At 47.0% G+C, this 18,129-nt stretch overlaps 1 long non-coding RNA gene across 3 annotated transcripts in view; it reads left to right on the top strand.

The window, feature by feature from the left end:
* LOC141950761 (uncharacterized) overlaps positions 1 to 18,129 on the top strand; it is a 93,506-nt gene that overhangs the window by 6,807 nt on the left and 68,570 nt on the right. Inside the window, exons 1-4 of one of the 3 annotated variants that reach the window (XR_012631151.1) lie at positions 12,355 to 12,661; positions 13,210 to 13,305; positions 14,906 to 14,991; positions 17,068 to 17,354. This is a non-coding gene — a long non-coding RNA (uncharacterized LOC141950761). Of the gene's footprint in view, positions 1 to 6,103; positions 6,267 to 12,354; positions 12,662 to 13,209; positions 13,306 to 14,905; positions 14,992 to 17,067; positions 17,355 to 18,129 lie in introns of those variants that run through there. The other 2 variants (XR_012631152.1, XR_012631150.1) reach the window with 2 other exon arrangements.

Below are 18,129 nucleotides of genomic sequence, written 5' to 3' on the forward strand. Positions count from 1 at the left end.
TAATGATCTACGTATTCCTGGCACAAAGGGCTCACTATTAGGCCCTATTCCAGAAGATCATTTAAGCATGCACTTTCTGAAAAAGCTTATTTTTGTTATGCTCTTTCATTAAGTAGGTCCTTAGTTATACTGCAGGTGCAGAAACCAAGAAATTTGTCTGTCTGTCTATCACTAGTTCTCATTGCCGTGGTATGTAGCCTCCAGAGACTGAAATAACATCATTCATGTCCCCATGAAAGTGCATTATTTGTCTTAAAATGTAACTCCTATTATTAAAATCAAAGTGAGAGCAGTAAAGAAGTGGCCAGGCACAAAATTGGCAGAGCATGTTCAATTTTTAGCCCGACTTCAGCTCTCCTCAACAGGAAAAACAACTTTTGAGTTTCTTCTCAGAGAGCTGAATGTATATTGTGCCAAACCAAGGTGTGGATGACACATCCCACCATTGCTTTGGAGGGGTAATTAGAGAATGGTGTGGAGGCAGAGCCATGAGAAGAGCAGAGAGGTGTCCCTGCTCCATGGAGACACTCAGTTAATGGTCACTTTGGGCCACTGAGCAGGAGTGGTGCAAGCTGGAGGGGGCTGGTGCATGGCTCAGGAGCAGAGCTGCTTCAAGAGCATGCTTTTGCTGTTTGCTTGTACCTTACTGACCATGTTTCTCTGTGCCTTAAGCAATTCAAATTTAGAAAACCTCTGTTGTAGCCTTCGAGATGGGTTGCTTTTGATGCCTTTCTGAAGCCATGGAGCTTCCAGGAAATGCTGCCTACTTAAAGTGAGTTGTTGTGGTGCACGTGTACATGGGATGGCCTTTGCGTACTTCAAGAGATGCTGAACTGCATGCTGATTATGGTCTGATCCTGTAGACTTGCTCTTTGGTCCCCAAGACAGTGCAGAGAAAGCCAAGAACCTCTTCATTTGCCACTGTCTCAGTTTACGTCTTGTTTCAAACCTGGTTTTGTAGATCACAGCCCAGGTGTTCTGTTTGCATTGTGCCTGTTACAGTGAGATCCAATTTATGGCTTGCACTCTTCAAGTGTTTGACAGTTCTGGTTTATTTGTCCCAGGAGTTTTGTTTTTCCCCTGGAAATTATGAGGTGGTTGTGAATTGACATGAGAAGCTATCAGGAGGAATAGGCAAGAAGAATGTTAATGGTCTGTAGAAAACACAGGAGACTTGTATCAACAGGTATTTCAGAAAGGCATTAGGGGAGATATTCTCAGTCCTTGCTAGAGGAAACAACTTGCAATGCGATCAGCTTGGTTGCCACTGGACTTTAACCCAGATGATAAAGTCACGTATGATCCAAGTGTGTACACATGCCCATGGTGGCCATGTGGCCAAGCAGCCCATGGCCTGCTTGGTCTGTGCAAACCTTGGCTGCAAGGTCCTGGGTGTGCAGGCTTGTGGGATCAGAGGTGGAGGCTGCCTCTGCCTGTAGTGATGAAACCAAAATTCCCAAAAAGCAAGTCAGGTGCAGGGCAGACTACGTAATACTGAATTGGGGCAGAGTGGCTGGAAAGCTGCCTGGTGAAAAAGGGCCTGGGGTGTTGGTCAACAGCTGGCTGAATATGAGCTGGCAGTGTGTCCACGTGGCCAAGAAGGCCAATATCGTCCTGGCTTGTATCAGAAATAGCGTGGCCAGCAGAACTGGGGAAGCGATTGTCCCCCTGTACTCAGCACTGGTGAGGCTGCACCTCAAATACTGCATTCCATTTTGGGTCCCTCACTACAAGACAGACATTGAGGTGCTGGAGCGTGTCCAGAGAAGGGCAATGAAGCTGGTGAAGGGTCTGGCGCACAAGTCTTATGAGGAGTGGCTGAGGGAACTGGGGGTGTTTAGCCTGGAAAAAAGGAGGCTCAGTGGAGATGTTATCACTCTCTGGAACTACGTGAAAGGAGGTTGAAGCAAGGTGGGTGTCAGTCTCTTCTCCCAAGTAACAAGTCATAGGACAAGAGAAAATGGGTTCAAGTTGCACCAGGGGAGGTTTAGATTGGATGTTACAAAAAATGTCTTCACCAAAGAGGTTGTCAAGCATTGGAACAGGCTGCCCAGGGAAGTGGTGGAGTCACCATCCCTGGAGATATTTAAAAGACATATAAATGTGGTGCCTAGGGACATGGTTTAGTGGTGGACTTGGCAGTGTTAGGTTAACAGTTGGACTCCATGATCTTAAAGGTCCTTTCCAAACTAAATGATTCTGAGTCTATGAATCAAAAAGCTGCTAAGTGTTGGCTATTCATGACTGTGAGCACCATGAGCTGGAGAACACCAGCAGCACAGGGACAGGAGACTCTTGTGTTAAATCAACAGGTAAGGAGATCCAGTCTTCCAGTGAAAAAGATGGACCAGCCCCTTGTGACAAGATGCAGACAAACAACACTGGTAGGGAATGGTGCTGCCTGCCACGCAGAGGTGGAAAAGGCTGAGGGGGGATTTGGCTGAGGGTTAGGAAATTCTGAAGGCAGTGGATAAGCTGGACACAGAATCATCGTTCACCAAATCCTGGAACAGAAGAATGAGGGGCACTCAATTGAAAACAGTAAGAGGTTAAGTTTGAGATAGATAAAAGAAAGCACTTCTGGACACAGCAGGTAGTGAACTTTGGGAACTTGCTGCCATGGGAGGAAAAGGGGATTAGACAAACTCATGGAAACAGCTTTATAAGCGGCAGCTAAAAACCCTGGGCAGGGATGCACCCTCCAGCATTCCTGCCAAGAGAGCTCAGGGAGCCGGGGAGTGCAAGGGGGTGGAAGTTCACCTGGGTAGCACACTCTCCTTCAACATCATCTGGCGCTGTGCCCATCGGAGACAGCGTGTCAGGCTGGACATCCCGCTGGACAAAGCCAGCCAGGGCATCCCGTTCACTGAGTTTTCTGGCATGAGCGTTTCTGTTGCAGTGTGCAAACACCAGCTTGCACAGGGGCTGGCACACTTTCCCACGCCAGGCGTGAAAAGGCCATCCGTCGCCCTGCGGCTTATTCTGCATCGAGGGGCAAGTGGCACAGCTGCTGGTGGTGGTGATCACCCCCCGTCCTCGGGGCAGGGGGCTCTGCTGTCCCCCTGCTCTCCACCCTTCCCGTACTGTGATGAGTCCCAGCAATGGCAGCTGCCTAGAGAGTACCTCACTGCTACAACATAAGACACATGGATCAATTAACTCTGTTGCTGCGTTTCGCTTTTTAATCAATTAACTGGAACTGAAATTAACTAAAAATATCCTTTGCTTATTAACAGACTGAACTAATTGCAATAAAAGGCGGAAAAAAAAAGAGAAACACAGAGATGCTATTTGTCACAGTGAATCTCTCTCCTCATCTTTATTGCAAATATTCCTCGTTTACTAGGCAGACTAATGATTCTACAACCTCCAAACCGGTAGTGTCATCCCGTGATGAGGCAGCTGCGTTTCCCACTATCTCCAGCACATCCTGGCTCTGAAGGGCTGGGACTGGGCCTGGCTGGGACCCACTCTCGTCTCCATCAGCCCTCCTGCCCCGGCTGCTCTGCGGGGCCTGGCAGCATGCAGCCCTCTTTGTCTTTCCTTCCTTCCCTTTGTTTCTGGCTCCAGTTCTTTGTTTGCCTGGTTTTTCCTTTTTTTTGTTGTTTGCATCCATCATTCTTCTGTTGGCCTTTCCTTCCTCCTTCCTTCTTCATGCGTGCCTTCACCCTGACCCAGGGATTTCCATCCATCCCCCCCAGCCTTTTCTTTCTTCCCGTTTCCACCATCCTCTTCCCCTTCCCTCCATCCGCAGTGCTATCCTGTTCCTTCCCTCTGTCTTCCCAGCTGCAATTAGAGCTAATCAGATACCTGAGCAGCTTTGCAAAGCTATTAGTGTCTTCCCGCTCATCCCTGGGGGAGGTGAGCAGAGCTGGACAATTAGGCTTTTCCATGCAGCCCCCAGTCTGATGAACGTGGGGCGATGGGCACATCTCTGTCGCTGGTGGGACTGCGCTGGCACAGCCGGCAATCATCCCTGGCCACACTGGTTGACCCACGGCAGGACCTGGCATGTGGGGTGCTCCCAGAGAGCTCTCCCACATGCCCTCCTCCTGTCCCTGCTCCGGCCCTCTCTCTGGATCACCCCATTTTAGAAGCCTTTTGGTTGGGGGTGCAGCCTCTCTTGCGGGGCCGATGCGCGGTGTTTGTTGCAGAGAATTTCCCCGCTCGCTCCGCAGCCCGGCGCACCCCTCCTGCTGCTGGATCTATGAGCTGTGTGTGTGTTTTGTAATTAAGCAGTTAATTGCACTGGAGTTCTTGATTAGCTTTGGGGGATGGTAATGTTCTAGCAGGATGAGATGTTGTGTACAGTTCAGAATCATTTACAGAAATTGGAGCTAATTTTGCTGTCTGTGCTTATTACTGCATTAATTTAATTTGGGTTGCTTTTAGCTCATTAACACATCTAATTAATTCGTTGACATCACTATTAAGATGTCTCTTTGAAATTGGCGTCTCCAGATAATCAGGATGGAAGAGGCTGACAGATCAGGCGCGAAGCTGACTGGGAAAATGGGGAAGGGAAAAAAAAAAGGGACGACTAATGAATTTTCCATCAGAATCGCACGGTTTGTCAGAGTTGGTATCAGAGAGGCAGAGACAGAGCTAGCGAGACAGAGAAAGGGCATGAGAGAGACAGCAATGGTAAAGGGAGACTAGTTCTTTCAAAAATATTATATTTGTTAGGAGAGCAAGCAAGATGTGTGAGAGGACAATAAATATTCTTTAGCAAATGGACATCAAGGCTGCATATTTTAGTTAATTGTCCTCTCTCCCTGGTTTTCCATTGCGGCCTTTTGGCTGTTTTCATTTTTTTCCGCACCACAAATGATTCTGTAATACCAGTGCTGGGGGCTTTGGTGGACTGATTGGGCTTGGGGGCTGTGCGATGCCCCTCCTGCTGCTGTGGGTCCTGCTCTGACGGGGACTGGGGAAGGCTGCGGGGATGGGAGACCATCCGTGCCCCGTGCTGCGGTGAGTGCGGAGTTCAGAGGACGGACGGACAATTGCAAGCAATTAAATTACAGTCATTTAATGAGTTAGCACATATCAGCAGAGCCTCAGTATCTGGCTGTATGCCGGCCTGGCTGCATTTGTGAAATAAAACAGCTTAGCTTAAGCCTGCCTTCACGGTGGTTGTAGCTAATGGAAGAGAGATGTCTTACGGGTTTGGAGGGGCAGCTGTGGCTCGCTGGATTGGGTGGAAAGTCACAGCAAGACCATGTGCCTTCCCGGTTGCTGCTGGTATTGTATGTGGGCAGGAGACCCAGGGCAGAGGTGGCTGTGGGGCACCCAGGGCAGCTCACCCTCCACCTGGCTCTGCGAGGATGTAGAAACACCTTTTGTGGCATTCGCCGGTGAGATTGAACTGGGAGCCTAGAACACTGCTAGACCCTGGGAAATCATCTGCATGGGAGCAAGTGTGAGCAAACACAGCAAAATGAGGCTGGCAGCAAGGAAGAAAATAACACCTTTCCCCAGGCAAGGGTTGGTGCCCTTGTCCAGAGCATGAACTCAGAGTCCATTTTTGGATGCAGCCTTGAAGATGTTCTGAGTCTGAGTGGTGGCAGGGCTCAGAGACTGTCCCTTGGCAGCGGTTGGAGTTAGGTGGGCTGCAAGAGAGCAGGGAGAAGAAGAAGAGTCGACACTGACCTTGCTCCATGACACAGGTTGATAAGGATGCAGCACATATTTAAAATGACCCAGAAGAGCTGCTTTTCTGGCTCCAGGATCCAAATTTGGAGGGTTGATGTGCAAGGGAAGGGGTTGGGGGGCACAGCTGGCTAAAGGCACACAAGGTGGGGTGTGGGGGGTGGAGGGTTTGCACAGAGGGCAGAAATATCACAGGCAGTATAAAATCAGAAAGGCACAGAGAGGTTCTTGTGTGAGATGTGAGAACTGGGGAAGTGCTGGTACTTACTAAAAGGCAAAGCAACACTTGAGGAGCAGATCACTGGACATGGATCCTTTCTTTTCTCTTTAGCCCCCCCAACGTCCACCTCTGCAAAGCGCTGAGCCTGCAAGCACATCCCTCAGCACACAACTGAGCTCTCCAGGCTTTTGGGTTTTCACTGTTCTCATATTATTTCCCTGTTTCCGTCAGATTTGCCCAGAAGTGCCTGGTCAGCACAGTGCAGAGCTGGGAGCTGGGAGTCTGAGCATGGCCATGCTGCTGTAGCAGGAAGATCTCCCCTCCTCCAGCTCCAGACACATCTTCCCAAAACCACAGAGGTCCCAGACATGAGGGGAGGAGGGAGCAGACACAGGTGTGTTTTGAAGTTGATTATGGTTTTCCCCTGTAGATAACCCCCATCCAACTGCCAAAAACACAACCTCTTTCTGTTCCACATTCCCTGTGACAAGTGGGACAGAGACAGGAGAAACAGCCCCAAAACCCACTTCACCCATGATTTTAGCCTTTTGGATTCACAGAGCCCCCAGGTTTTGATGGTGCATGTGCAGACCCCTCCATATACTTAAAATTTGTGCTGACTGACAGCAAACCACCTTTTCTCAGTTACCTTCCACAACCCCTGATGGGTCCCTCCGGAGTCTATAGGCAACACATTGAAACCACCAATCTAGTTAACTCAGCACACTCCCAACCGCGTACTGGATGCATGAACCAGCATGCTTGTTTCTGGAAGCATTTTCAGTGGAGTTAGTAACATTATCTGGGCTACAAACATAATGTTTCTTTCCCACTATCCCTCTGCCCTTCTCAAGGGAGATACAGTGTGGATGGAGGCAATAGAAGGAGCATTTTCACTGGGAATAGTTATTCTGCAGAAAGGGTTTTGTAAAATCACTTCAAACTAATTGATTTTAAAAGAAGAAAATCTCAAATTGCAGTAGGAAGGCCATTGTGGAGGGAGAGGATGATTTTAAAGGGTCTATGCATTGCATCTGATTCCATGGGTAGACCTTGAAGGCTCTGAGATCAGTGCACTTCCCCGCTCGCTCAACATGGGCAGGCCAGCCCCGTTCCCCTTGCTCCAGGGACATCCCTGTCCTCATCAGATTCGTTGTCTGTGTGCCCTCTCCAACTGGAAAAGCTAAATGAAGAAAGCAATTTCTTCCTCACAGCAATTACAAGCCTTGCTGAGAGCAAGAGGCTGGGGGAGATTGCAGGGGGGATCGTGGGAGAGGGCTGGATCATGGGGAGGAGAGTCCAAGGTCCCTCCAGGCAGGGTCTAAGTGGTGGTGAGGGGTTGCAGAGATGAAATCTCTGTCATTACTTTCTTTGCATTCCTCAGACCTCACTCGGGAGAAGCTTGTGGTGGTGGATGAAGGTGAAGGAGAGCCAAGACCTTCCCATTACAGAGATAAAGGTAATTGAGCTTTAGGTTGTGCACCATAGGATGGGAACAGGGAGGCTGTGCACTTTGTCCAGGGTTGTTAGTCTTGGACACAGGTGTCATATGTAGGCATCTACCTGGTTTTCAAAGGTACCAGACCAGACTGGGGCCAAATTATAAAAGAAGACTAGTTTTAAGAGCCTCTTTTCTGGCAGTCTTGGTTTGCTTCACTGCCATTAAGCTGAAATGACTGGGCTGGTGACACCACTGGTGCTGTTATCTGTTCTCCTTCCCAAATGGAGATCAAATCCTCCTTTCAGCCCATCCCAAAAGACAGAAGCCAGTATCATACTGAATGCACAGTCAATCTGAAAAGCCACAGGAGTGAATTGCATTGGTTTCCTGGGATTCCTTAGCCAACAGCAGTGCTAAAATGGAGCACGTTCGTAGGTGTCTTCTCCTACCCGTCATTCAGGAGGAAAAAAACCACAAGAGTATCCCCACATTCTCAATCTAAAAAATAAACCCAAGCAGATCTTTCTCCCCTGTATCACAAGGCTCTCCCTGTGAGGAGCACAGGGTGATTTACTCCAACACTAAGCTGCAGTTTCCACCTGGGGAAGAGAAGTTTGCTCAAATTTCTATTAAATTTCATTGAAGAGAAGAATATTAGAAACTCCACGCTTTAGCACTTCATTAAACACTTTAGTTTAATAGCATCCTCCAGGGAATCCCAATCTGGACCACATGAGCCAGGAGTAAACAGCTGCATCAATTAACCCCATAATCTCAAGGGTGCTATTAGAAGGTGAGATACCCTTAGAAAGTGCATATGCCCACAATGAGGCTTAAAATACTTATGTGTCAATAGCTTTAGCAATTTGTGCTCTCTGCTATTGATCTTGCTTATGTTTTCCACATTAAACAGCCTTTCTTACTTCATCAATAAATTAAGTGCTGTTTAGATTTATTCACTTTTCCTATTAAATGGTGCAAACTTTTGAGCTCCTGATCCCAGCCTGGCTCTGAGATGAGGGGGTGGCAGCTCCATCTTGCTTTTGTTTTAGGACCTGGGAAAAGCAGCAGTGGGAAAGAAAGGCAGGAGCTGCCTGCCTGGACTGATTGTTAGCAGAGCTCAGGCAAGGCAGAGGAGGAATTTGGGCTGGGTTTGCTGGATATGCCACTTTATGTGTTTGGTTTTCCTGCCTAGGTCAGATTTGGAGGAGATCTTAGAGAAGGCCAGCTTTCAACACCATGAACATAACAGAAATGATTGAGTTTCTGCCACACAGGGATTTGAGGAAGGGCAGGATCTACAAGACTGTGCAGAAGATGAGGCTCTCCCTGGCTTTTCTTCCCAGTAAAAGGCTTTGGGCGTCTGAAATGGCAACCAAGCAGGCAGGGAGCAGTCACCTCACCGGGAACTGGTGGGGTGAGATGAAGGGCTGGTCCTCTCTTTTCCCTCCTCATATTTTCCATCAGCTTCATTGCTGGTTGCAGCCTCTTCCTTCAGATTATTTGGCCCAAAACCAGGTGTGTGCACAGACAGAAACGTGATGATGCTCAGTGTTTCTGGCTGGAAGATGGGACTGCTCTGGGACATACAGGTGTTCCTGGGTATCAGAAAGATGTGAAATGGTGGAGAGCTGGTTGAGAAGAAGGCTTGAGGAGGAGGAAAGTTTTACAATTGTTTTAATTTTTGTAGCCAGACTTTTAAGTCCTAGTTGTTACTCATATAGGATTGGACCAAGGCTGGGGTCCTGCTGCAGGATAAGTGCTGTGCAGAGGGTTGAGCACACTGAGCAAAATAGCAGCTCTTGCCAAGGGCTGGTGGCATCATACGCTGAAAATATCTACTGTCCTTTTCATTCTTTAAGTTCTTCTAAAGTCTTTGCCTGTTTTCACCAACTCCCGTTGAAGACCAGTTGGCTTTCTCTAAGGAAATTGCACAATTAATTTCATGGAAAATAATTCTGGAGGTAATACTTTTTTTTTTTCCTTTGGTCATCCTGCCTTTTCTGTGCTATGCTTAATGAACGTTGTGGTGTTTCATGAGGAACGTGGGTGAAAAAAAGGAAAACCTAGGGCACTTGAAAGAACAGTCTTTCAGATAGTTTGCATTGTTTAGTTTGCTGCTCCCCTGCCCATCTGGTGTGTATTGGTGCATGCAAAATTTTATTTTTAAGCAGGCTCTCCTGACCAAATGGAGGCCGGCAGGCCCTTGTTGTTACAATTAAGCTATGTGCTACTTTCCATAACTCATTAGCCCTTTAGTTTCTGGATTAATTCAATGTGCAAATAATGTCACAAATTGAATATTAGTAGACTTCTATTGAGGATTAAGCGGCAGTAAAAGCATATCACTGTGTCTTCATTTTGCTTTGCACAACTGTCGTTTGTCCAGCGTAGCAAGTGGTTAGTTAACTACCCGATAGCTCGCCGCCTTCTTTCCTGTACTGGTTTTTTATGTAATAGCCCAGCTATTAGAAGGGAAAAACAAGAACTGTGCATGTAAAAGTGGGGCTACACAAAATGAACCTCCCTGTTAGCACTGCAGAGTGTCCACACTCTTTTTTAAAGGAGAGCTTTGCAGGAGGACGGCCCCAGCTCTTCTACAGTTGCTCCTGCAAACACCCAGCAGTGCTCAGTTGACAGCAGCCCATGGTTAGCTAATGGGCTGTACTTGCTCCCAGTTAAATACTTCACCTGTGTCATTGCATGGATTTTGCAACTCATTTTATCACCTCTAATTCTCTGAAGACACAAAATTTGGGTGGGATTGCTTAAACCAACCCAGGCATCCCTATTGTTGCTGCAGAGATGAAGCACAAAAACAGGCTTTGGAAGGGGTGCAATGTCCCACCCCAGCCAAAGATCTCCATGGGGGTCCCAGTGCCTGCCCCTGAGGTTGTGGTTTTGGTTGTGTGTTGTGTGAGTTGCGTTTTTGGGATCTGTGGTGGGCACTGCAATGCCAACATGAGCCCAAAGCTTTTAACTTCAGACGTACTGGTGATGTCAACATGGGGAGGATGGCTCCATGCCACGAGAACTTTCAGGGCATTGCTGAGCAAAATGGGTGCAGCTTTCTTTTAATGCACTGAAGTGGAGGCAAATTTCAATCTAATAATGTAAAGCAGCAATAACCATTATAATTAATTTATATAAAAGACATTATAAAATTACACTTGATGCATTTAAATCCCATCCAGGAGCAGTGCTCGTTTTCCAGTTAAGCTATGGTCTGTGCTAAGGCAGACGGGGAAAGAGGTATTTCAATATTTCTTATAATTTTATATTCTTTCTAATATCTCTCATGCTAATTTCATTATGCAACACAGCCAGCACAGTGATGTAATTATTGAAAAGTAATTTTGCAATAAATGGATTTAAATGTGTTCGAGTCCATTGTAAATTCAATCTCTTGGTAAAGGTGGATTGAACAGGCAGGAAAAAGAGAGCAGGGACGTTGCTGGGTGAAAGCTGAGAAGTCCTGGGCATCCCATGTCGAGCATCTGCTTACACCAACTAATAACATCCACTTCAGATGGAAACACTCATGGAGCCGGCCTCCCTCCCCTTGAGCCCCATAAGCTGCTGCTTGCAGAGGGCACTTCCAACCTTCATGGTGGGGGAAATTTTGGATCAGTTGTCTCCTCCCAGAGCAAGGCACTGCTGTTGCTGGGTGTCTGTGTCTTAGCAAAGTGGGTCCTGTGTGGGTGTCTTAGTCTGGATTAAGGGCTCAGTTACTGGGCAGGGACATAAAGATATTCTTCTGCATAAGACATGGGAGATGTGATTTCTATTCCTGGCTCTGTCAGAGACTTCCTGTGTGATACTGGGCAAGCGGTATATCATCTCTGTGCTTCCATTTCCTCATCTGCACAATAGGGATAAAGAGTGCTTCCCCAGCTCATCAGTGAAATTAATGTAACATATGTAAAGTGCATGTATATCCCCAGATGAAAGGTGCCATTGTAATAATATTCAAATTATTATGGAAAATAGATAAAGCGACCAATCCCTGCTAAATGATCGTCTAGCTTTTCACAAGATTCATGAGATCCACACAAAATGTGATAAGAAAACCTCAGATGTCAAGTGGTTTAGAGTCAGACTGCTCATGAAACAGAGCTGGCTGTGCCTTTTAAGTGGAGGATGAGACAGTGAAGAATTTGGAGCTTGGAAAGTTGTTGGTGTGGTTAAGATGTCCTGGTTTACTGGATGCCACTGTTCATCTAGAGGGGAAGCCTGGGGGATACATTGACTCATGTCCAAATCAGGACCCAGGAACCCTTCAGTGACACTGAAATCAAAGTGATAAAGCAGGGTTGTTTGTTTTTTATGACGCTAATGACTGCATACAAGTTTGGGATATCCCAGAAAGGTCATGCGTGGATGGAGGTGACAAAGGCAAGATTGAATAAACTGGCTTAGTAGGAACACTTAACCCCCAAGGCTTATGTTAGACCTTTATCTAGAGGCAAAGGGAAGAGCTCCGGTGTCACTTGTAGAGCATTAGCTGATACTGCAATGGAAGGATGGAAGGTCTAAGTACCGAGATGATGATATCTCTTCTCTGATGTACTTTGCACATCTCCCTTTTTTCACAGCATGGCTACAAGGTAGATTTGGGCAGCACAAAGACCTCTGCCCTATAAGCAGTATCCAAGTTCTTGGCAATAGGTTTGTATCCAAGCAAGTCTGGTAGCAGGCAGACATTTGTGTGTTTTCTCTGGAGCAAATCTACCTCCTGGAGTTTCCTTCCATTGTGAAGGAGGTGCTGTCTTGGCCTCCAAAAGAGCCATGTTGGGATTCACTTGAAACCTGAACTCACTGGAGATTTTGCTCCAAAACTGCTGTGCCAGTCTCTTCTGGCATCATTGTATAGTCGCCCAGCACCAAATGCTCAATTATAGACAAAATTGAATTTACAATTTGCTTTTGGGCAATGTGTAAATTGGCCCTTCATTGATTATTAATGAAGTGCTAATTGCTCTTTGCAACCAATTTTTATGCAAATGCTATTAGTGCTATTTGCACAATCCTGCAATTTACAGTTTTACATTTGCAATGGCCTGGTGAAAAGATGTGAAAAGATGACAGCTTGTCCTGAAAGAAAACAAGAAAGGGAGGGGGGAGGCAAACGCAAAACTTGCAAAACTTGGAGTAGCAAAATAACACAATTAAGAATGAGAAAACATTAAAAAAAACCAAACCAAAACAAAAAAAAACGAACAAATAAACCCTTTCTCTTTATTGACTGTTACAGATTCAGCGTTGACAAGGGTTGTTCTGAATGTAACAGGATCCCATGGCAGATGTAAACCAGACTCCAGGCATTTGCTGTGTGTTTCACCGCGGAGGTCAGTGTATGAATTTGCCTGTGAAAACATTGATGAGAGGCTGCCAGCATTACCCATTCAAAAACCGGGTGCTTTTCTCGGTGACAAATGACGCGGTGTTAGTTTGCGAATCAAGTGTGGGCAGCTGCTGAACTGTTTTGGCGCAGAGCTCCTCTCTGAGGTAACACCTCTCCCCTGCGTGGGGCTAGGAGAGGAGCGCTCACGATCATCTGCCCACAGTTGGTGTAAACCCACAGCCCTCCTGCCCTCCTCCGCCATCACACCAGGCTTCTTCAGACCTCCCTTTGCTTCTGCATCATAGTGACACCTTGTAGATGGTGCAGCGAGTTATATTTTGTCTGGGGAGCTCTGGAGAAGGCTGGGTACTGCAAAATGGCAGCACTATGGGTCTTACTTTGCTAGTGGGGAATGAGGGTGTCCCGTAAGGGCTTGTTTGCAGGCCCAGTTTCCTTAGAGGCTCTGGGAGTTGCTACCTGCTCTGAGGCTTTGGTGGAGTACAAAATCAGATTCGGCTCCAAGCTATTCCCTAATTGCTTCTCCTCTACCAGGCAGACTTTTCATTGAACTTCACTGAAGGTGTTTGAGGCAGCAGAGTGGTCTTATCTGCTGTCGGGTGACAGATGTTGCTGGTGGAACAGGGATTGGTAAGTCCCTAACAAGAATGGTTTTTTTTTAATTTGGGTAGGGGCAGGCTGTTGTCATTAGGACCTAAGGAAGCCACAGGTAGCCCCTCTGTGATGGGATAATAAGGAAGTAGCTCATATAAGTGCCTGCGCAGTTGGCACTAGCCAGGCAAGTTGAAAAAAATATGATTTGGGGAGCCTCAAGAGAGGCCCAGTGAAAGTGGATGTCAGCTTGAACCTGTCCATATCGGGAAGAATGAGATAACAGGAGGGTTTATTGTTGATCCACATCCACCCTTCTTTATTCTATTTCATTGTTCATTTTATTGCTTATATCTTTGAGCAGAAAGATGGTGGTTTACATACAACCTGTGTTCATACATCCAGTGTTCCTACATCCAGGGATCCTGTTTATTCTTTGGCTAGAACAGCACACTGGGAGCTGGTGCTGAGCTCCTTGTTCACGGCAGCTCCTGGTCCCTCTAGGGCTGTCCCTTTTCCAGGTGCATCCCTCTGTGCTTTAGGTCACTGTGATCTTCCTCCTGACATACATGACCTACTCTTGGCCATATTAATGTCTTTTCCTGGGACAAGTCCCAGCAGCCAAGAGATCCCAACTGCACTTGTTTCCATGCTGGATTTGTGTCATGCTCAACTTTCCCAGCAACGATTTGAAGTTCTCTTTCCAGAGCCTTAATGAGAACATCATTTCTGCTAGACCTTGTGCCATTCTTGTCTTCAAATTTCAGAGGAGGAGGAAGCAAGTGGATCACTGCTAAGGTCCATGTCCTCAATATGTGGCAGAGCACTTGATGCAAGTGCGGGTCACTGCTGCCTCACTGCCATGAGCATCTGCCACTCGCCGGGCTCTCCCATGGTGCTGGCCGGGGAAAGGCTCAGGCAGCAGCGCAGGAATCTTGCTACAGCTGCAGGGATCACTGTCAGTTGCCTTGCTCTGGCTGGCAGCACAGGAAGATCTCCCCTGGCTTTGATTACAGCACGGTTGTTTTCTCAGTGGGACGCTGCTCCTGTCCATTTCTGGCACGGTTATTGATAGTGCAGGAAATACACGGGTGCCGAGGAAGCCACAGGCATGGGGGATGGCTGGAGCCAGCGGCTGTTTCCCCGAGGAGCTGCGCGCTGTAAGGCCCCACGCAGACGCAGCGTGGCACTCTTTTCCAGAGCACTGTGCCTGGCGCCCGTGGGAGCTTATTCCCACGCCCGACCCCATCCCTGACCTCGCTGGCAGCCACAGGCACCCCAGTGCTCTCCCAGCCCCACTTGCCTCCCTGTGCACCCCACTCCGGCCACCCTGGCTGCCAACCCTCTGACCCAGAGTTGGGGCTTCACTGAGCATCTCAGCTCAGAGACCTGTAGCCACCTGAGCCATCCCAGGGCTCAGCCTCAGGAAAGTGTTCAGAGGATGCTTTACAGCTGCTCAGAGTGTATGGCAGGATAGGTGCACCTATACACCATGAATGTTTTTGTGGATAGACCAGCCAGGAAATGGTTTCCAGGGGAGTAAAATCTTCATTTTCAATCCTGGGGAAACTGTTTGGATGTGAATTGGAGGTATTGTTGGTTTGCCTTGGTTGTGGGGGATGTAATCTACTTTTTCCAGGGTGGATGTGGCCCTAATCTGGATGAGGACCCAGATGTGACAGCTGAGGGATCAGGAGATGAGAATGCAACGAAACCACCCCAGAGGTAAGAGCTACCCAGCTACCTCTCAAGAAAATCTTATATTTTACCCCAGACCCTCTGCTTGGTCTCAAGGGTAAAATACGCATTATGTCCAGGAGGAAGAGCTTTCTTAGCCTAGAAAAATCCAAGGACCAGAGCTTGGCTTTGACTCAAGGTGGCTGGTGACACTGGACAAGTCTCCTGGTACTTTAAGATGGGTGCAACAATACTTGCAGTCCCCCCCGAGCAATGCCCTGGGTGCAAACAGCCTGCAGGCAGCCCTGCCAGGACCCCCCCAAAAGACAGACATCAGCACTCCTCTCCCAGCTCCCAGAGAAAGAGGGTTGCAGCTTCAATTTAAATAATTGTTGCCAGGGTTTCAGCAGTGACTCATTTGTCTCAGAGACAGGATCCCTTGTTAGCAGGGGGCTATCTGGGGAACACCCCCCCTCCCCGTGTTGCCAAGGCACCTCGACCAGAGGGATTTCTGCACCTCCTTCTGCTTGTTCCTCTCTCCTTTTGTTTTCCAAAACACTCACCCCAGGTCAGCAGAGCCCATCTATGCATCTCAACTCTGCAGGCACAGAGAGGGTGCATGTGCAGAGGTGATGTCCTGTTTGCACCCCAAAAGGGCTCTGCTCTGCCACGGTGGCCGGGCTCTCATGTCTTTGCTCTTTGTTTTAACAAAGATGGGGGGAGAGGCTGTTTTGCCGGACCACCGAGCATCTTGCAGGTCAGTCTGTACGGCTTTGTCACCAGGATGTCAGCTGCATCCTGAGGTCCCAGCACAGCAGATCAGTGTTGGGCTTCCCTTGGACAGGTGGGCACCTTGAGGAAGGGCAAACTTGGGATGGTGAGACAGGAGGGGAATAAACTCACTTAAGCTGTTTTAGCTTTCAGATTCCCTCCAAGCTTAAAATATGCTTTAATTGTCAGCATTTTCTTCTGTTCTCTTTCCAACATCTGGTTTTGTACCAATGAAATAGGTAAAAAGTTGTGTTTTCTCCCACTCCTTGGCAGTGGCTGTCTGCTGTCGGCAGTCTGCAGTAGACTTGTTTAATTCATCCCTAGTCTCCAGACAGCACAGGGAGGTTCAGAAGATGGAGGAGAAAACCTCCTCTCCACCCCCTACAAGAACACTTTCCTCCATGTGCTGCTGGGTTTTGGCGTCCATAACAAAGTCCCTCGTCCCCATGGAAAAAAAAAAAAAGAAGAAATTGTGGGCATTATTTTTTGGGACCAGTGTCCTCGCAGGACCTCATTTTAAATCCCCCAAATTTGAGGAATATATATTTTAAATATGATGTTATAAAAATGTAGTAAATATTTAATTTTATTTTTATTAAATACTAAATTGATGATGGCTGACACTTTATTAAAGTGTCAAAGTGAGTGTTCCTACATTCTAATTACTTATTCTAACAAGGAGGCAGCCTCGTCAGGAGCTGCACGCGCTGGCGTGCGCAGGCGAGGTGCGCTCCCGTTAAGTAACACCTATTAAACTATCATTTGCACCTAGAGGCATCTCATTAATATCTCAACTGGTGAGACTGCACTGCCAATACCTACCTGACCCGGGGCGTTGACAGGAGAAATGGCTCCAGGAGGTCTTTCCTCGCTCCAGGCTCTCCTGTACAAATAATTCCTATAAAATTAATAATGACTATTCCACTTAATTGAATTCCTGATAAATGAAGATTCTTCCAGACCCCTGTTAAATGCATCCAAGAGATGCAGGAGAAGTGCTGCACTGCAGTCTGGGGAAAGTTTTGCTCTTCTCTCTCCCCTCCCTGCTTCCTTCGTCTCTCCAAGTCTTTTCCCACCCTATCCATCCCTCCTGCTACTCCCTCCTTATCACTCTTCTCCTCCCTCTCCTGACCATGTCTTCTCTTTTCTGCAGCAGTTTCCTTTCTGATGTCCCATTTGACTCCCTCCGGCTTCTCTATCTCTGCCTGGATCCACCTTTATGGCTATCTATCTGAATTACTTATTTTCCTTCTGGAGAATTCTTCTTTCCTCTCTTCCTCTTCCATCTTTCTTTGCCTTTCCTCCATCTTCCATTTGGCTTTTCATCTCACCAAAAAGAGCCATTTTCCTCAGGTTTCCTTTCAGGCCCTGAAATGGTTGTCTTAGAGGAATCTTCTTGCTGGGGCAAGATCTGTGTTGGATGAGGTCATGGCATTGCATCTTCTGAGCTGTCCAATCATCAAGAAGATATGTCCCCCCCCAAAGTGAAGATGCCATCCCCAGAAAACTTACGGAACATACAAGTCTCCTTTCATCCCACCTTCCCCGTGGATGGAGAGATACCCGTGTAAGAAGAGGAGCTTGTCCTCAAGAGAGAGTTTATATGGTCACCACTTGGATGTCAAATCACTACAAGAGAGGTAATGGACTCCTGCAAGGGACATTTTGGAGTTTGAGGGCTTTTTGTTGCACTGCAGGACTGTCTTTAATGTCATTTGCTCTGCTTCTGGCAGTAAAGGGGCTCCCTTTTTGCCCTTATCCTGTGCAGCTGCACTACTGGCATTGGGGTGTGGTCATCAGTTGTTGGGGTTTGCTTTTGTCATTCCTTTAATAAATATAAAAATACCCACTAAAAAATTCCATTCTATTTTTATTTCATTCCAATTAGAAAAACAAACTAGGAACTACACTTAATATTAAAAACACCAACTCAAGATTCAAAGCAAGCAACTTAAAAATAAATAAATACATAATGGAAAAAATATCATTAAATAACACATGAATAACAAGTAATAGGTTTTTAATCTTCTTGCTAGGAGAGGCTACTTCTTCAGCACTAAAGGTGACTCACAAGCAGCATCACTCTGGGAAAGTTAAAAGTGATAATTCGATAAGACTCAAGGATTGTGTGGGACTCAAAGAGGGATAAAACAGCCTTGCAGGGGGCTCTCCTTCCTCTGTCTCTTAGTGATGAATGAAACTGGAAAACCTGATCAATTCAGAGCTGCTGAAAAATAAAACATGATCATGTCTTCATGAACACCCAGGTAGGCTGGAGATCGCTGCCCCACAATGCCATGATGGCTGAAAGCTGAACAGAGTTCAAAAGGAGGTTCAGTATTTTTATGGATAACTGTATTCAGAGTGGTAGGAATTATTATTTTTAAAAATATATAAATCAAACAAAATAATAAC

Source organism: Strix uralensis, chromosome 16 (genome assembly GCF_047716275.1).
Source record: "Strix uralensis isolate ZFMK-TIS-50842 chromosome 16, bStrUra1, whole genome shotgun sequence".
In the NCBI taxonomy this organism is placed as follows: Eukaryota; Metazoa; Chordata; class Aves; order Strigiformes; family Strigidae; genus Strix; species Strix uralensis.